A 19,577-nucleotide genomic window follows, 5' to 3' on the forward strand; every position below is an offset into this window, starting at 1 on the left:
GCATGTGCACCATTTGTGTGTCTAAAGTTGGGAGAGTAAGGAGGAACTTTGGAATTGTATAATGTAACTTTGAATCTTGCCCCAAGACTCATGGGAACATCATATGAAAATAGTAATGAGTTACAGCAAGGAAAGACAATGGCAGAAGGTAATCCCTATGCAACGTGAACACTGAAAAATACTGTTGATATCCGCACAGCTATCTCAATGAGAAAACATTCGTAGCTTGCTCCTATTGGGAAGTCATATTTTCTATAAAAATATGAAATTTTGAAAATGTTGAAAGTACAAGAACTTGCCTGAAAAGTTAACCATAAGTTAAACTCAAGTCCCTATGAATGATCTTAATAACAACAAATCACAATTGTTATATGGTTTATCACTAGCCAGTTATGATATAATTGACATATTTTAACAAGAAAGCATCTAGAAATATGAGTTAGCACATACATTAGAGAATATTAGTTTTTATTAGTTATTTAATTGTGACATATAATATAGATCATAAAGAGTAATGCAATTATAATATAGCTATTTCTATATATATTCATTGTATAAAAAATTAAATGCAATGATCTTGAACATTTTAAATATTTCCAAGAAACTCTTGTTTTTTTAGCATGTTGAAATACTCATGAGATTCCCGAGATGTATAATCAACTTTGTAAAGAAACAGCAAAGTTTCTCACTCCAATCTTTAATAAGCATGATCTGCTCATTATACAGGTTGTTTGATGCTATTATTGTTGCTATTTTGGTATTGGGATCAAATTAATCAAAAAAATAATAATCCATGAGTAAAACTCAGTGATTTAAATAGGATATTTAAATTATTGTTCATTTGGTGCTGATCTAATCTAGGGCTGAAATCTTTGTTTATGCAAACTATGTGCTCTTCAACTAAGCATAACTTCTCCCACACCTGTATGTTCACAGCGACTGTTATTTTTATGTGGGTTAAATTACTGTGCTTATAGATAGTCCCGTCAGTCTTTCATTCTCTGTTCAGGCAAACTGTACAATCAATACATAACATAAAGAATCTTTTCACTATTTGACCCAGCTATCTATCAGGATTTCTTCAGCAACCTTCTCTCTCCTTTCTGTCAGCCCCCGATGGGTACTGTTTCTGTTAACTCTACCTTTACAGTTTTAGGACAGGGTTACAATATATAGACATGGATGTGTTTGAATTTATGAATACCTAGCTCAGCCATGTGATTTCTGAGCCAACAAACACAGACAACCATCCTCGTGTCTATTGTCCATGTCCACAAGTTTAAATTATTCTAGATCCTGTATATGAGTGAATGAAGTGCATGTTCTTCTAAGCATGATATTCACTTCAAATACTCATTTCTAATGCTACTCATGCTGAAAATGACAAGATCTCATTTTTGCTACCGGTGCACAGAATTCCAGTTTGTGTACTGCCCCAATTTATCTATTCATCATCTAATATTTTGAGCAGTTCTGTAAACATGGAAACACAGATGGTTCTTCAACATGCAGGCTTCATTTTCTATGTCCATACCCACAGTATTGGGATTTCTGGCTCATATGATAGTTCCACCTTTTAAATTCGTCAGCAAACTCCATCCCACAGTCCATATTATTTATATACTAATTCGCTTTCCCTTTTGCCTGCTTTTGCACAGGCTTGAAGGAATTGCGTTGTCTTTTGAAATAAATATTAGGGTGTAGTGAGATTGACTTTATACTTTAATCTGCTGCTCATTTGCATTTTCTACTTTTGAGGGGCTTTATTGTTGTTTTGTTCTGTTCTGTTTTTAGTTTAAATTCTCTATGCATTCCCTAGGTACTCTGGGTATTAACCCTTTAGAAAAATATGATTTGAAAATATTGTTTCTCTCATTTTTGCATTTTTTCTTGTTTCTTCATTGCTTATTGGAGCATTCCTTTGGGTAGGAGTTTTTGAAGGTTGGAAATAACTCCCTTTGATTTTTGGCTTTGTTGCCTATGCTTTTGGAGCCTCTAAAAGGTATATTGTCCACCTAAGTGCTCAGAAATATTTTTTCAGTCATCTTCTAGCAGTTTTGGAGTTCCAAGTCCTGCCTTTAAGGGCTTTTTATGAGTTAATTTTTACAATATGTAATTTGTAATAATATGAGTCCACGCTCAGTTTCTAAAAATATTTTTGTCTGTATTATCTGTGTATTACTTGCATGTCTAGTGCCAAAGGGAACATTGGATTCCCTGGAACTGAAGTTAGAGACTGAAAATGTCCATGTGGGTGCTGGAAATCAACAGAGGTACAATGTAAGAACACTTGGTGCTCTTAACTGCTGAGCCATGTCTTCATTTCAATGTCAATGTTTTTGTGTGCTAATGCACAATTTCTCTAGCAGTATTCATTGAAAAAATGATAGCATTTCAATTTGCTAATGCATGGTCTTAGGACTATTGTTGAAACTACTTGGTTGTAGGTGAAGGAACCACTTCTAGGCTCTTCATTCACATGACTAACTCATGTGCTCACATTGGTAACTTGATGTGTATATTTCTACACCTTTACAGTACATTTTGGAATCTGCTATAATGTGACTACCATCAAGTGAAATCATGGTTTCTTGAAAGATTTTTATTCCTGGTGATATGTGATATCACTTGGACACTGGATTCTCTGGTGCTTGTTTTTTCAAGTGTACAGTTTATATTTTTAGAGCTGAAACTTCCTCTTTCTGCTATGGAAAGTAAACATATCTCAGTTTTCATAAAGCTACTCTGCAAAGCCAAAATAATTTAGTATGAGATGGCTGACAAAGTCCAAGTTGGTCCCACACCTACTGTTGATATATTACTACCCATAAAAGGAAATAACTTAGAAAGACCAATCTATCTTCATGCGCTTTACTTTGAACCAGTGTAACCCCAGATGTTTCAACCATAATCACAGCCTGTGGCTGAACATCAGAATTCTGTTTGTCGTTGTCCAGAATCAGTTCTCTAGGCTCCTGTGTTATTCTTGTGCTTCCAATCTCACCACACTCCACATTCTAAGCCAGTAGTCAGTCAAGACCAGCAAAGCAGAATAAAATGACCAAGGCCTCCACTGCAATTGGCTGTCTCTTGGTGAAATTGACTCATGGTATAAGACTCCTAAAAGTATCAAGGGTAAAGAATGAATAAAAGTGACTTCTGAAATCAGGCCTCTTACAGAGGTGCAATCAACAAAGAGGCCTGCAGGTGGTGTCCTGTCCTCCCTGGGTATGGTTTACCTAGGTCAGCATTAAGTCCTGCACTTGGCATAGCAGTCCTGCACTTCCTGACACGCCCTACCTCTAATGACAGTGGAATCTAGCTTGAAGCTATACTGTGTGAAGTTGAATTAGTGTTAGAGAAGTCAGTCCTCTGAACACCAAATTATGCCAATTTTATTTTATGTCACTCTCACAGACATAAGAATTTACATAATCTGAGACCTACACTATAATTAGTTGTGATTAAGACTGAAATTAAATTCTGTCCTACCAAAGCAGAGGCTTCTGATTGATGCCGGGTTGTTTTTAATGTTCTCTCTATGAATTCTAACCTGTATTAAAGTTCTCTATTTTATAGCCATTGTTAAATATCTGCATTATTTGCTTAGTGATGAACTTCCAAAGAAACCTTTATTTCTTAGAAATAAAGAAACAAATGTTCCAAGCTCTGATTTCCAAGATGGAGAAGAGGTTGCAGTCACTGTAGTGATGTGTACAGTAAAGCCTTTGTCTGGCTTTGACTGAAATGTTTCAGCAGAGCCTTTGCTGTGTTTGGGTTAATCAATAGAGGCTGAGAAATTGTTTTGGGACTGTTTGAACCTTAAAGAAATGTCTCTCTAGAGAATTTGCATTTGGTACTATGTGAGAACTTGAGACTGACCCAACCTTGGTCCTACAACACTCCTGGCAAATTTGGAGCTCCTACTTTGATTATGGCTAGCCTTGGTCAAAAGAGATTAAGATTTGTGTGAGTTGTCTGCTCTTATGGGAGCAAGGGCAAAATAACTTTGGTAGTTAGTTAACCTTATTGTATAAAGTTTGAATAAAGAAACTGAAGTAAGCTAGCTGGATGTCAGTCTTTTCCAAGAAGTCTGAACTCTACTGCTCCTTTGGAAAAATGAAGAATTGGCATCTTGGTGATCTTCTCTCTTTATTGCAGCACCTACGACTAACATAAATCAAGAAGTTAGGCTTTACAATATGCATTATGTTCCTACAGTGACTCAGTGCTCATATATTGATGTAGAATTAGGGGAAGATGACTCCTATAGGTACTTGTTCTTGTCATGTTGTACAAATGTGGTGGTTTAAATGTTTTGCCCATGGGAAGTGGCACCATTAGGAGGTGCTGCCTTATTGGAGTAGGTGTGGCCTTGTTGCAGTCTCTTGTTGCTCAACCTCTACCCAACTCAGAAGAGAGCTTCCTCCTGGATGCCTTGGAGGAAAAGTCAGTGTCTCTGTCTCTGTCTATGTCTCTCTCTCTCCCTCTCTCTCTCTCTCTCTCTCTCTCTCTCTCTCTCTCTCTCTCTCTCTCTCTCTCTCTCTTTCTCTCTCTCCTTTCTTTTTTTTAAACTTATTCACTCAAGATCCTGCCCACTGCCCTCCTCTGGGTCATTCCCCCCACCCCCTCAGTCCTTTCCCACCCCCATCTTCTCCTCTGAGCAGATGGATGCTCCCCTGGATATCTACACACCTGGAGAAATGGAGTCTCTGTGGGGATAGGTACATCCTCTCCAACTGAGGCCAGACAAGGCAACCCAGCTAGAACAACATATCCCATGAACAAGCAACAGCTTTTTAGCTAGCACCTGCTCCAATTTTTTAGGACCCACGCGAAGACCAAACTATACATCTACTACATGTGTGCAGGGAGGTATATGTCCATCCCATGCATGCTATTTAGTTGGAGGTCCTGAGAGCCCCAAGGGTCCTGGTTATTTGACTTTGTAGGTCTTCTTGTGGAGTTCTATCCCCTTCAGGACTGCAATCCTTCCCCCTATTCTCTCATAAGATTCCCCAAGCTCCATCCAATGCTGGGCTGTATCTATCTGTCTGAATCAGCTGCTAGGTGGAGCTCTTCACAGGACAGCCATGCTAGATTCTTGTCTGCAAGCATAATAAAGTATCATTAATAGTGACTGGGCTTGGTGCTTGCCCATGGTATAGGTCCCAAGTTGGGTTGGTTATGGTTGGCCATTCCCTCAGTCTCTGATCCATCCCACATCCCTGCATTTACTATCGACAGGATAATTTAATATTCAAAGTCCTTAGTCATCAAGGAAACACAAATTAAAAAAAAAAAAAACATCTTACTCAGGTCAGAATGGCTAAGATCAAAAACTGAAGTGATAGCACATGCTGGCAAGAACATGGAACAAAGGGAACACTCCTCCATTGATGATGGGAGTGTAAACTTGTGTAACCACTTTGGATATCAATCTTGTAGCTTCTCAGAAATTTGGAAATAGTTCTACCTCAAGACCCACCTATACTATTCCTGGCATATACCCAAAAGATGCATTGGATATATAAAACTTGAAGAGGCCACCTCTTGTACCAGGCAAGTACCCTAGCGTAGTGGGACACTGACACACCCACAACACTCTCAAGGGAGAGTCTCTTACGCCTTTGCATCAAGATGTAGAACTGTCAGCTCTTCCAATATCAAGTCTGCCTGGATACTACCATGCTTCGCACTGGGATGATAATGTACTAAACTGAAACTGTAAGCCAACCCAAATTAAATGGTTTCCTTCTAAGAGTTACCTTGGTCATAGTGTCTCTTCACAGCGATGAAACCCTAACTAAGAGAGCAACATATTGAGATTCCAATCAAAGGCAGGAAGTTACCTCCCTTTCCACTTCCTAAAGGAGGGAATTCCTTTCTACCTTTATTGTTCATAGCTGAGAGAGAAACGTCCTAAGCAATTCATTTTTCCATCCTTCTTCCATCTTTTTTTATTTTATTTTTCCCCTTTTCTATCATACTACTATCAGGAATTCAGCCCTTTTCCCTAGCATACTAGATTTTGTGAAGAGAATCTGGCTCATGAATCTTTCCATGATATAATGTGCTACATCTTTTGGGAGGCAGACATCAAAGGTTCTTAACCAGCTCCTATCATCTCTGCCCATGCCATTTGGTTGACTTAAGGATTCAGCTTAGAAATAGGTGTTCTGGCCAAAAGCCAGAACATTTTCCTTACTAAGTTATGGTAGAAAGTCTGAAAACTATATTATAATTCTAGTTAAATTGATAGAAAACAATAATTATAAGTATAGGGCATGGGCTTTGTTTACCCCTTCTAAACTTGAGAGGGTACGTGTGCAAACACAGAATTTAGCTATTATTTCAGAAACAAGCTGTCTTATATGAGCAGATGAACAGAGTTCATTTTGTTCAGGTGTGCAAGGTGAGTAACAAGACCATTTTTTCTTTGGTTACTACTTCCTGCAATTGCATTAATTTCCAGAGCACTTGCTGTAAAACAGATGATAAGACTGTTCTTCCAGATCACCTGTAGTTCGACGGTTTTCCCTATAAACAGTGCTGCTAAAAATGGCAACATTGTCCTTGTGTTTTAAAAGTGCCCTGGCATTTCCACAGAGACTGGCACATATGTTCAGTTAAACAGTCCTACTTGGTGATAATGGAAGTACTCATGTACATGTCAGAATAAAACAGTATTTATATGTAATATCTTTAAATAAATTCTAAATTGTTTGTTTTAGTATTAGACAGCATCAGTTCTCTGTCTGGGCCAAAGGAGATTCAGTAATATGAGACCCAGTCTCAAATATTTGTTATGTCTTCATTTATCCAATTTTTGAGGAGAAGGAACCCAGGAGATACAATCTCCCTATATACTCTCCCAGAGTAAATAACCAAAGAGAATTATTCTGCTATAGAGTTATCTATACTAATAGTCATAATCACAAATTCTCATTTTGACACATACTATCTTAAATCCCTAAACTGAGGATAATTCTGTACTGAGAATGTTTCACTATTTATATAGGGGCACAGAACACAGCACAGGGGACCACTGCAAACATTGATGAGGTACACAGAAGCAGCATGTTACTTTCACCAAAGACTGTTTTCCTTTTTCCTCCTCTCCCCTTTACTGCTCCTTCTTCCATCCCATCTTCCCTTCCATCTTATTTGTCCATGGAGACTCAGTAGAAAATGAAGTTTAATGGCCATTTTCATATAAATATATTCTCATGGAAAGAAAATGTGTTCTTTCCTGATTTTTTCTTACCCATGTTTTAGTAAATATTTACCTAGATGTGAAGAGTGTATTGCTCCTTTCTAGGCCTGTGAAGTTTATAAGATTATTCATAACACTTGTAAGATGCTTATTATACTCTGCATGTAACTTTTTTTAGTGTTCTTCACAAGACTGTAAATACATGAGTTCAAGGAACATAGATCTTGGGTTTTGTTTTTGTTTTTGTTTCTTGTTCTTTTGTTTGTTTTGTTTTTTTTGACATCGAGCTACAAAACTTAGTAAAGCAACTGATTATAAAAAAGGAAACTTTTATGAAACCAGTAACATATAGAAAAAGCAGACTCTATTAAAGAATACAATATTTTCATGTAAAAGTAGAGTAATATTAGAATAATTACTTACTCTTAGACAGGCTTACCTAAAAGCAAAATATTTATTATTACTGGTTGGTTTATGTAATGGTACACAGTTATATTTGTTGAACTCCATAGTCTATACATAGTCTATAATTTTTGAAAGCATACATTTTAACTACTCTACAATTATTGTTTAAGTTTGGGCAGAATACTGTTTTTTAAAAAGGTGTTATGCACTTTCAGATAAATTCAGTCTTAAAACAGGACAGTACTGATCTTTCAAATTCAACTTAGTGGAAATAACCATAATGGACTACAATCACTATGGTATTATTCTCAAGTAAATGATGCTGTGAACAAGCAGAAGTGCTCAGGAATAGAGTTTTTCATTAAAACTATACTTTGTGTTCGACTCTACCTTTGTACCTGTGTGTCCATACATTATAAGATGTGAATGTTCTAAACCTGAGTTTCTGTTTGTTGCAAGACATTTTAAAAGATTCATTTGGACTGTAGAGATTGGTCAATAGCTAGGCAATTGCCTTGCAAACATATGGACCTTAATTAGAATTTTCAAAATGCATATAAAGCCAGATTGGTGATACATGTCTATAAACCCGGTTCTCTAAGATGATGAGTGGCTGACACAGAAGAATAACTAGAAGCTGTGGTTGGCTAATGTATGATGTGAAAATCAAAAGACCTTGTCTCAGATAGTGGAAAAAAGGACTGAGTTACAGTTGTCTGAACACACACACACACACACACACACACACACACACAGAGAGAGAGAGAGAGAGAGAGAGACAGAGACAGAGACAGAGACAGAGACAGAGAGACAGAGAGACAGAGAGACAGAGTCACACTGACACACAGAAACACATATAAGTGAGAGAGAAAAAGAGTGCAACTTAGTGATAATTTTGAATGTGACATTGTGAAGTAGTTCATTGATTCCTAACATTTCATTAACTAGTTCTGTTGTCTCTCTTTTTGAGGGGTAAGAAGTAATACAAATTGCAGAATCTTGCTTTAAAAAACAATGTACCAGCTAGGACAATTTCTTGAACATAGTTATTTTTTGTTGTTTTTTTGGTTTTTACTTTTTTTTTGCTTTTTTTAAGCTAAAACTTTGCTCTCTCTCTGTCTGTGTTTTTAAAGTTCTCTATGCATACATGTTATTCAAGGCAAGGCAAGAATCAGCTAAATTATAGGTGTGAAAAGTGTCTAAGCTCACGTGCGCTCACACATTCATAGAACTTAGTGAAAATTTCTGGCTGGCATCAGAATAACATCTGCAAGACTATTTTAAAGATATCATAAATGCTACTCAAATGTACAGGGCATCAAAAGAATGGAAACTAAATGAATCCTCACACACTATTTGTGAGCATGTGACACTTGCAATGGAATTAAAAGTTAAAAGCTGAGAAGTCTGTAAAGCCAAAGGTGTGCAAGTCTTCTCACTGTATGGCTTAGAGTCTGTGATGAAAACAGAACCAACTTAGGGATGGAAAGATCTAGCTTTGCCTATTTGCTCTCTAATACTCACAATCTGTATCAGTGAAACATAGATGTTAATTTGCTTGCAATCACTTAATAGAACGATACAAAAAGGGGCATGGTAAAGCAAGCAGAATATTTATGCATAGTAATTCATTCTATCAGACTGTTTAAGGATTCCATTAAGACCATCTGCAAGGAGAGCAATAAAAAGAATAATTAATTAAAAGCCAGAAATAACAGAAAACATGTTTACTGGTCTTTAGCACACCTGACACTTGCATATTGTTTCATACAGAATCATCTGACTTAATCGTATGGATGATTTTGAGGCATCACACAAGAAAACAGAAACATAGAAGGGTTTAGTTCCTGGGCAATGTTTACATACTAAAAGAAAATCAAAGCTATAATTGGAACAAGAGTTCCTGGGTGTGAAGTCTAGGCTATTCTACACCCTCTGAAATCTAGATCTGATCCTGCAACACTGCTAAGCTAGATTTTGTTTAAAACTAATCAACACTGTTCTTTTAGATGGGGTGGTTGACCATGATCTCTAAAAATTCTAAATATAATACAATAATATGGAAGTATTTAGGAAATATAACATCCAAGAAATTTCATGTTCAGGTCCCTGAGCAAATGGCAGAGACTTAACTTGTTCCATAGCCACTGCAACAATTTCAAAAGATGATTCTTGACTTGATTAAAATAACAGGATAGACATATTTAATTTAGTTATTGTTATTTCAGTTAATTCTCCAGAGGAATGTAGAAGCAGCAATCAATATTTGTTTATTAAATTAAAAACACAAAAGCAATGGTATATATATATATACCATTGTGTTTATTATAAATATAATGGGGGCACTAGTGATACAAAAATAATATTTAGTTGGATAAGGAGATGTGAGAATATTTGGAGGGTGTCTGTTTTGAAGGTTTTTACATTGGAAAAGTTAATGTGTCTATGCCGTCAGATTTTACGATACACTGAGGAGGTCATGGTTATAGTAAGTGAACTATAGCACTTTCTTGATCTTGAAAGAAGTACCAGACTTTCAAATTTGAAGCATTAATAGACTTGAAAGTGAGTGTTTCCCAACTCACAGAGCTAGGAAATAAGAGGACCTTCACTGGTGTCTAAACCATTATCTATTATGTGTTTGATCTGCCTTCAGAGATGAGGAGATTGAAAGAGAAATTGAAATGATCATTAACTAAGCAGAAATATATTAAATAAATTATTGTTAGTGTAATGAAATAGTTGTCATAACTTCTTCCTCTAGTTTTTGCTTATAATCATACAAGAAAGGCTGCATTATAAGAAACCCCAGTGGAGAAGTTAGGGGAAGGAATGAAGGAGCTGAAGGGGCCTTACCGGGAAAGGGGATAACATTTGAAATGTAAATAAAATAAAATAAAATAAAATAAAATAAAATACAATGCAATGCTGGTTCCTTGAAGTAAAATAAACTATTACCACTTTTCCTGTGTCACTCTGAGAATCTTAAGTAAGAGACAGTCTTCTTACTCTCCATATCTGACAGTGCCCTATGAGAAATTGTCAGTTTTAACTCTAAAAGCTTCCACATTAAAGTTGAGTTTATTGCTATGCATGGAAATATTTCAAAATGGGATTCTAAAAACAGATCTGAATTATGAATTTACTCTTAAGGAGTACTAACTAAACCTATAGGTGATTTTTCACTTCCTGTGTCTGATCTGGCTATGTGCTCATCATTACAGAATGGGAAAATCCAATTAGCAACTTTTAAAAAATGAATGCTTTTAATAGTATGATAATAAACAGTCTTTAATGCAAAGGGTAGTACAAACTTCGAAATCAACACAGAAATAGTAGTCTCCAACAACACATTGATTCTCTTTCAAGGCTGTAAGATATTAATGTACTGGCCTCACACAAACATGTGTCACAAGAGAAAAAAGTCATTTAAAATCCATTTGAATGAAATCCAAGAACTATCATAAACTATAACCTCTCTGATCATAAAGTGAGATTTAGTCACGTAATAGCACAACCCACTTAAGGAAATATTTCATACTGTAAGTGCTCAAGAGAAGTTGTATTTAATACTTAGTATCTGCCATAGTACCCTTGCATGATCTTCTCATTGTTTTGTAAAGTTTGACAGATAGAGGTACTCATTTTTCCAAGGTTTCATTATACAAGGTTTCCTCTTAATAATCATAAACAAAGCAGCTGATATTTAGTAAAATTACGAAAAATGAGCTTCCTTTTTTTGTGAACTTCACACATCACAATATCTTCTTCCCTTATTTAAAAAGTCATATAATGTATTTTATCATATTTTCTTGCCCCAGCTCTTTCCAGAATCTCCCCACCTTACTACCTATGCAACTTCATGATCTTTCTCTCTCAAAAATATCACCTCAAAATATAAAAATCATATTGAAACAAAAACATGAAAAAATAACCAACCAAAAATACACAAATTGCACCAAAAAAAGCATGGAATCTATTGAGGGGTTGGCTAAGGGATGTTTCCAGCTCTTTATTCTAGTTTTATCTCTTAGTAACTGGGTGATCTTGGTTATATTGTTTAAAACTTTAATAGTTTTGGGCTGGTGAGATGGCTCAGCGGGTATGACCACTGACTGCTCTCCTGAAGGTCGTGAGTTCAAATTCCAGCAACCACATGGTGGCTCACAATCACCCGTAGTGAAATCTGGCGCACTCTTCTGGTGTGTCTGAAGACAGCTACAGTGTACTCATTTATAATAATAAATAAATTTAAAAAAGAAAAAGAAAATGTTCTATAGGCTTGCTAACAGCCTGATCTTATGGAAGCATTTTCTAAAAAAAGAAACAAAATCTTTGATAGTTTCTTTGTATAATAAATATGTTTTTATCTAATAGTAATAAAATTTATATTTGGAGGCACTATGAACTACATAAAATAATTTACATAAAGAAGTCATGCATACAGATAAATATTCTGACATACTTAAAAATCATATATTGATACATGGTAATATCACTGTTACTATGAATATTATTTTATTAACATTAATCCTTCACTTTGATAACTTTTAAAGTGCTTAGTGATAAGAGAAATGCAAATCAATACGACCCTGAGATTCCACCTTATACCAATCAGAATGGCTAAGTTCAAAACTCAGGAGACAAGACATGTTGGAAAAGATGTGGAGAAAGAGGAACACTCCTCCATTGCTGGTGGGATTGCAAACTGGTATAACCACTCTGGAAATCAATCTGGAGGTTCCTTAGAAAATTGGAAGTAAATCTACCTGAAGACCCAGCTATACCACTCTTGGGAATATACCCAAAAGACACCCCACCATGCCACAGGGGCACGTGTTCTACTGTGTTCATAGCAGCCTTGTTTGTGATAGCCAGAAGATGGAAACAGCTCAGATGCCCCAAGACAGAAGAATGGATACAGAAAATGTGGTTCACATTGGAATACTACTCAGCTACTGAGAATGAGGACATCCTGAGTTTTGTAGGCAAGTGAATGAAACTAGAAAATATCATCCTGAGTGAGGTAACTCAGACGCCAAAAGGACGTGCATGGTATGTACTCACTAATAAATGAATATTAGCCAAAAAAAAAAAAAAAAATTCCCCAAGATACAGTCCACGGAACTCAAAAAGGTCAACAATCTGAAAGGCACAAGTGAGGACCCCTCAGTCCTACGTGGGTAGAAGAAGAAAAAAATCACAAGGGCAAGAGAGGGGCCTGGGAAGGAAAGGGAATGGGAGTTGGGGTGGGGAGGGAAACATGATCTGGTATTGGGTGGGGAAAAATGACTGAAGCCCTGAGGACCAGCAGAAAGAGGAGAAACAGGCAACCTCTATAGGTTGGGGGTACACTCCAGAATGTACCAGAGACCTGCAAGGTAAGAGACTCTCAGGAAATGCCAGACAGTAAGGAGAGAGAACTTATAGAGCTCACTTCAGGCAGAAAGATCCAGCATCATATGAGGGATGGGGTTGCCATTCCACAGTCAAAACTCTGAACCACAATTGTTCCTGTCTGAAAGAAATACAGGGATGGAAATGGAGAGGAGCCTGAGGAAAAGAAGGCCCAGCTACAGGCCCAAAGTGGGATCCAGCTCAAGGGGAGACCCAAAGGGCTGACACTATGGAATGCTCACAATAAAGGACCTAGCATGACTGCCCTTTGAAAGACCCAACAAGCAGCTGAAAGAGTCAGATGCAGATATTTCCATCCTACCAATGGACAGAAGCTTCTGACCCCTGTTGTTGAATTAGGGAAAAGCTGGAAGAAGCTGAGGGCAACGCTGTAGGAGGACCAGCAGTCTCAATTAACCTGGATCCTGAGATCTCTCAGACACTGGACTACTAACCAGGCAGCATACACCAGCTGCTATGAGGCCCCCAACACACATACAGCAGAGGACTGCCAGCTCTGGGTTCAGTCAGAGAAGATGCACCTAACCCTCAAGAGACTGGAGGTCAAAGGAAGTTTAGAGGTCTTGTGGGGTGGGAAGTAAACGGGATATCTTCGTGGAGACAGGGACACTGTGAAGTGGTATTCGATGTGAAGCAATCGGAGGGAGGACCAGGAGGGAAAAAAATCTGGAGCGTAAAAAAAGATTAAATAAAAAGGTATATAAATATATATATATATTTATATTTCAGCGGTATTCTCTTACTTGATTAACACATAAACATTTATACCCACTATTGACAGGTTGAAATGACAAAATAAGTCATGTTTTGAATATTGTTTTCTATTGTCTACTCACTTTTCTCACAGGAAGACCTTCATTGTCTAGGGTATGTGCACACTTATGTCTAAGGATGTGCAGGTTGATCAGTTATAGTTTGCCATATAGGGGCCAGAAGACCAGTGTTATCTCCTCATCAGGATACCAGTGTGGAATAGAGGTACACAGGTATAAAATGTAACCCAAAATTCTCCCAAATGTGAAACAATCATAAGCATCGGTTGGTCTCACTCATTATCACTGTGGAAATGGCATAAATTAATGTGATACCAAGCAACCAGAGATTTTTTTTTAAAAAAATTGAATATTATCAAAATAAATAGTATGAAAAGATTAAATATATTCTAAGGTTTTAGCAGAAAATAAAAACATTGTCTGGGGAAAGGCGACATAGAGCAACATACAAAATAATAGGAATTTACATATGATATCTACAGTTATTTCATTAGTTTATGGTTCCATTTTACCTTTCTCTCGTTATATAACTACATTTCTATAATAATAAACAGTATTTTAAATTTTGCAGAATATATTTCTTCAAAAAGTTGTTTTTAGCATTTGAATCCTTCAATTTCCCATTGATTGTCATAAATGAAACTTTGATGCACATAAAGAGCTATTATGTAGTGTGTCCAAATACATACTCGCATCTCAGTGTTCTCTCGGAAAGACCGTTAATGAAAGTACTATAGGAGGCAGGTCAAAGGTAGTTTTCAGTAAATCTCACATAATAATCTTAATAATTTTCCTTGAATTATGTTCCAAAGCCTAATATAAATTTTTATACAAATTAAACTTACTAACAACTTCTGTCATAAAGAAGATTATGTATCCCATATTTAGAACGTAGTTTCTTGGGAGCTCTGTTAATCTTTATTATAACATTTTTCTCATACCCATCTGTTGAGTACTAAAAGAATAATTACATAAATGTTTAACAATAAAGACTGTTTTACATCAATGTAAATAAAATTTATCTTTTCTTATCTTTTCATCTCTTTGTTATTTTTAAGTCTATGACTATGGCAACCCAGCAAACATATGGTACCAAGGCTATTTGTAGACCTTATTCTACTAAGAATTAACATGAGTTAACTGCATCAACACAGTCATTCCATCTGCACATTAGTTTATTCAACAAGACTGCCTAAGTCAATCAATCTTCTGAAAAATTATATTGGAGAGTTATCATTTAGAAAAGTCATCTCATTTTATAGAGTCTTCAATGACATATAACAATTTTGCCAACTAAACATAATGTACAGCTATAAAAATACAATTTTATGTAAACATTTCAATAATTTAGAAAAATATATATAGAAGTGAATTGTAAGTTTTAGTCATGAATATTTATTATATTAATTATCTGAAAATGATTGTGTTTGTTATGGACTAAAAATAATCTTATTTAAATTTTTGAAAGAAAAGCAGACTTTGAAAATGCAAAATATTTTCCTGCAGCAAAGATATTTTCTGAAAGTAAAAAGAATTTAACACTTAACCTTCAAATTAATAGTATCCCTGTATTTCAACAGCATGCTATCTATAGGCAAAATAATGTCGAGGTAGAAAATTATTCACTGGAGAAGAAAACAGATCAATAAGCCTGAAACTCAGGGATAACCAGGAATATTAAAATACTGAAATTTCAACCAGATATAATGAGGAGAGTAAACGAATTGATATTTGCATTTCAATATGATAATCATACATATTCTGAAATTCTCACATGTTGCCTGCCCCTTATAACATACTCTACCAAACTTCTGAAAGAACCAAAATTAATCACGTCATAGATTTAAGATAAAAGGATATTTCAGGATGTTTTTTTTTCCCCTTCCAACCAGTCTTTAGAAGGGAGAACATCAGGACTCCAAGACTCCGAATATAAGAGGAAATTAAAGTATGTCCCTGGAGCTAGGATAAAGAAGGGCAGAGAGAGAAAAAAGAAAGAGAGACAACAATGCACAGCTAAAACTGAATTGCCTGTGGGGTGCATTATGAGATCCCAGCTCCTCAAGACAGTTTCAATGTGCTGTGGATGTTTATTCCCAAGGCCCTGTGGAGTATGCAGTTTTCAGACTGATTAGAGCATTTGATATTCAGTAAGGCCCTTCTTTTGATGGTGGATCATGTTTTAATTGATCCAATTGCAGAGAGAATGAGAAAGAGGGAGGAGGTTAGAGAGATAGGAAAGAGGGAGAAGAAAAGGAAGGGGAGGGCAGGGAGGAGGAGGATAGAAGACAGAGAGGAACTGTCCTTGAACAGCTAGGCAGTTTACATTCTAGTTGGAATTCTCATGGGAATACACATCTGTGTCTACAGGAGGCAAAAGGAAATATAATCACAATGTGGAGATGAATGAAGAAGTGTCTTTTCAGGACAGATGTCTTTTGAGTCATAGTGAGAAAGGATGACTCAAATGATTTATACATTGAAAAAAAATGCTGTATGTTTCCAAATGAGGCCTCTCCTGTTCTGCATATGAATATTCTGGTCAACAACATGACACTATAATAGACAGAAATAGATGGAAATTCTAAGACTGGATAGAACATGGGTAAGAACCTTCATGAGTAGGAGATGCCAGTACATTCCCTAATTCTACAGTACACCTACAATGAAGCAATAGAAATTTTTTTCTGTGTGTTTTCAAAGGCTAGCAATCCAACATCAGTGTACTGACAAGGTCATGGCTATGATGAGAGTCTGGGCTGCATCTACCCCTGGCTTTCCTAGCCCCATGCAGAGATCACTATGTTTGACATCCTCTGCCTTGCATCTAGATCCCCCTAAACTCCTTTTGTTATAGAGCTGAGTCATACTGTGTCCCTTCCAGTCTAATGACCACCTGCCCTCTGCCATTTCTCTTTATAGTGATACTAGTTATACGGACTTATTTTTGTTGTTACCCTGCTTTCCAAGAATTAAATACCTGGAAGTGGGTGCTTATTAAGAAAAGTTTTGAAACGCTAAAAGCTCAAGAGTACTATCTATTTGGACTCTATTGAGGGCTTCCTAAGTGAAAAGCTACACCTTGGTTTATGAAAATTCATACTGTTATCCAAGTGATAATCATGTCTGATCCTGTCCCTGTTCCAAAGTCAAAACAGATCAAGCACATTCTATCAATACTCTTCAAACAAGTGGTCCTCGTTAGGATGCTCATAATGTAGTGGATAGCCCCATAGCATGGACACAGATGACACACTGATTGAACTCAGTGGATAATGACAAAGGGCAAAGTTCAGAGGAAACTATGGTGAGGAATGGGAAATCTTATAACTCAAACACATTGTATATGTGCCTAAAATTTTGTGCAAATTGTATATGTGCACAAAAAAAAAAAAAGAAAAAGAAAGTAGAAAAGTTGTTCTCAATAGACTTTGATCAGCCCATAAGACCGTCAGTAATCTCCTCTGAGGAGCTCACACTAAGACTCACATCTGTAAGTGTGCACAGCTCCCCAGCACAGTAAGGAGCAGTTTTGTAGGATAAGAACCTTTGTTGAGCATACAGCCAACACATGATGGAGATTGACTGGATAAAGGTCTGCACTAATATAGTATGCTGTTATTCTTGTACCTAAAGATACCTTAAAGACTCTGTGTCCAAAAAAGGTAATGTAATATTTGAGTCTATTAACAAGTTTAATACTAAATATAAATTGGTAAGATAATATAAACTTATTACAAACCATTAGCTGCCAGCAAAATATGAATTTTATGGTTTTGAGAGGTTTGCTTTTGTTTTAAGATGAGGGGAACATAAAACCTGGGAGTGAATGGATTCTGACTCTAGCTTTGAGTTGCTAGTGAACATGGCCTAGCTGGGGAAACTGCATGATGAGTTTTATGTCTGTCAAGTGAGAAGTCCTCAAACTCTTGAGCCTTAAACTATATTTGGACAAAGACCTCAGGAAAATTTTAGCCAATGAGAAGCTTTCTGTATGACCCCATTCCTTTCATTTTTATTTTCACAGTTCCCAAGAGAACCTTGGAAGTTTGAAGATCAGTTAAACATGGGGAGCCATGGTACAGTGCTAGAAGCACAGAGAACAAGAGAGGCACAGCCACCACATTTTTAGCAAATGATCACAGATCAGATTAATGAGAAAGAGATAGGCTCCAAGCCTTCTGAAGAGAGAGAGATCCTTGTGTGAGTTACTTCATACTCATCACCTGGGAAGACAATCCTATGGTCCATTCAGGAAGCACTTTTCCATGAGGTTGTTTATTAAGGTTCTATTATAAACATGATTTGATGACCAGTTGTGTGGCACCCCTCTGTCACGAATGTCATACAACAGTACCCTCACTACCCTAAACAACAGTGTCAATATTTCTAATGATTCTGGAGAAAATTGTTGCCAGGTTTGTTATTCATCATGAAATTTAAATCCTTTAAATATTAAGTTCTTTAAAATTATAACATACAAGTGTAGTATCAATTAACACTATACTATTCAGTACAAGTGAAATAAAGTTCCAAATTATTTATCTGCAAATAACACTAGAGACCTTGTAGTCTTATATTAAAACTTATTAACTATGCATGCTAGGTTTTAGGTTGATGGATTTCCCTGGATGCACATAAGACCTTGTATCCAGTGAGTGACTTATACTTTAAAACCCACAAGTTGAGAGGAGTGGAGAGAAGTTTACTTGTCAAGAGTGCTCTGTGCTCTTCCAAGGACCTGATTTGGGTTGCCAGCACACACATCAGGTGGATCACAACGTTCTGAAAATCCAGCATCATGGGATTCCACTCCCCTGACTTCGGCAAGCATTGGCCTCACATGTACAGAGCTACTTGCAAATACACATAGAGTTACAAATATTAAATTAAAATAATATTGTAGTTTATATTATATGTACAAGTATAATTATTTCTACTTATTACTTTTACTTGATTAGCCATAAAGGTTTGTTGAATATTTCTCCTATTTGAAATATTGTCACCTGATTTCTGTAGAGAAAGTGACTATAGCTTTTTCAATAGAATCTGAACAAAAATTTTGACCACAATGTTACATAAGTAACGCTTGAGTCCAAAAATAAATGAAATGAACAAATGTGACTAGCCAGAATCACAGTGAGTGTATACCATTAGTAATATGTGACTTCCAATCTTCCTGTGGCTTAAAACTACAAAGTGTGAAGAATAGGAGGGGCTAGAATTATCTATCACTAATATTTTCAATATTTATATGTTAAAACTCTAAAAATCTCAACATTAGATTATAAACTCACAAAAAATAAATTCTTAGTGACTACTACACAGTTCCAAAAGGAGCCAACAGATGGCAGTAGACTGCTAAGAAGTTGCCAGGAAGAAATAAATTAAATAGTCAGCAGTACATATGTATGTAGTGAGAGGAGCTAATGAATAAAGTAGATTCTTCTCCGTGATATAACAAAGATGCTAAACATTTAATATTTTTAGCTTGGGCTTTTAGGTAAAATCCGTACATTTTTTAACACTGCAAATACTTTTTGTATGAAGAATAACAACCGTTCCTAATCTCAGTATATTTAAAAAGGATTTACAAACCCAGAAATGGTTCAATATGAGTAAATTTATTAGTTTTAAGTCTAATGTATTCAGTGAAAACCAAGAGAAATGAAAATTTAAAAGACAGCGTCGTGTGTGTGTGTGTGTGTGTGTGTGTGTGTGTGTGTGTGTGTGTTATGCCCATTTATGCTTGCAGACATGGAGAA

General features: G+C 36.2%; 1 long non-coding RNA gene across 1 annotated transcript in view; it reads left to right on the forward strand.

The window, feature by feature from the left end:
* LOC116086061 overlaps positions 1 to 18,009 on the forward strand; it is a 73,295-nt gene extending 55,286 nt beyond the window's left edge. The window contains exon 6 of the long non-coding RNA XR_004116802.1: positions 17,840 to 18,009. This is a non-coding gene — a long non-coding RNA (uncharacterized LOC116086061). The remainder of the gene's footprint in view (positions 1 to 17,839) is intronic.
* Positions 18,010 to 19,577: the final 1,568 nt, after the last annotated feature.

Source organism: Mastomys coucha, unplaced genomic scaffold, assembly GCF_008632895.1.
Source record: "Mastomys coucha isolate ucsf_1 unplaced genomic scaffold, UCSF_Mcou_1 pScaffold12, whole genome shotgun sequence".
NCBI classification, from domain to species: domain Eukaryota; kingdom Metazoa; phylum Chordata; class Mammalia; order Rodentia; family Muridae; genus Mastomys; species Mastomys coucha.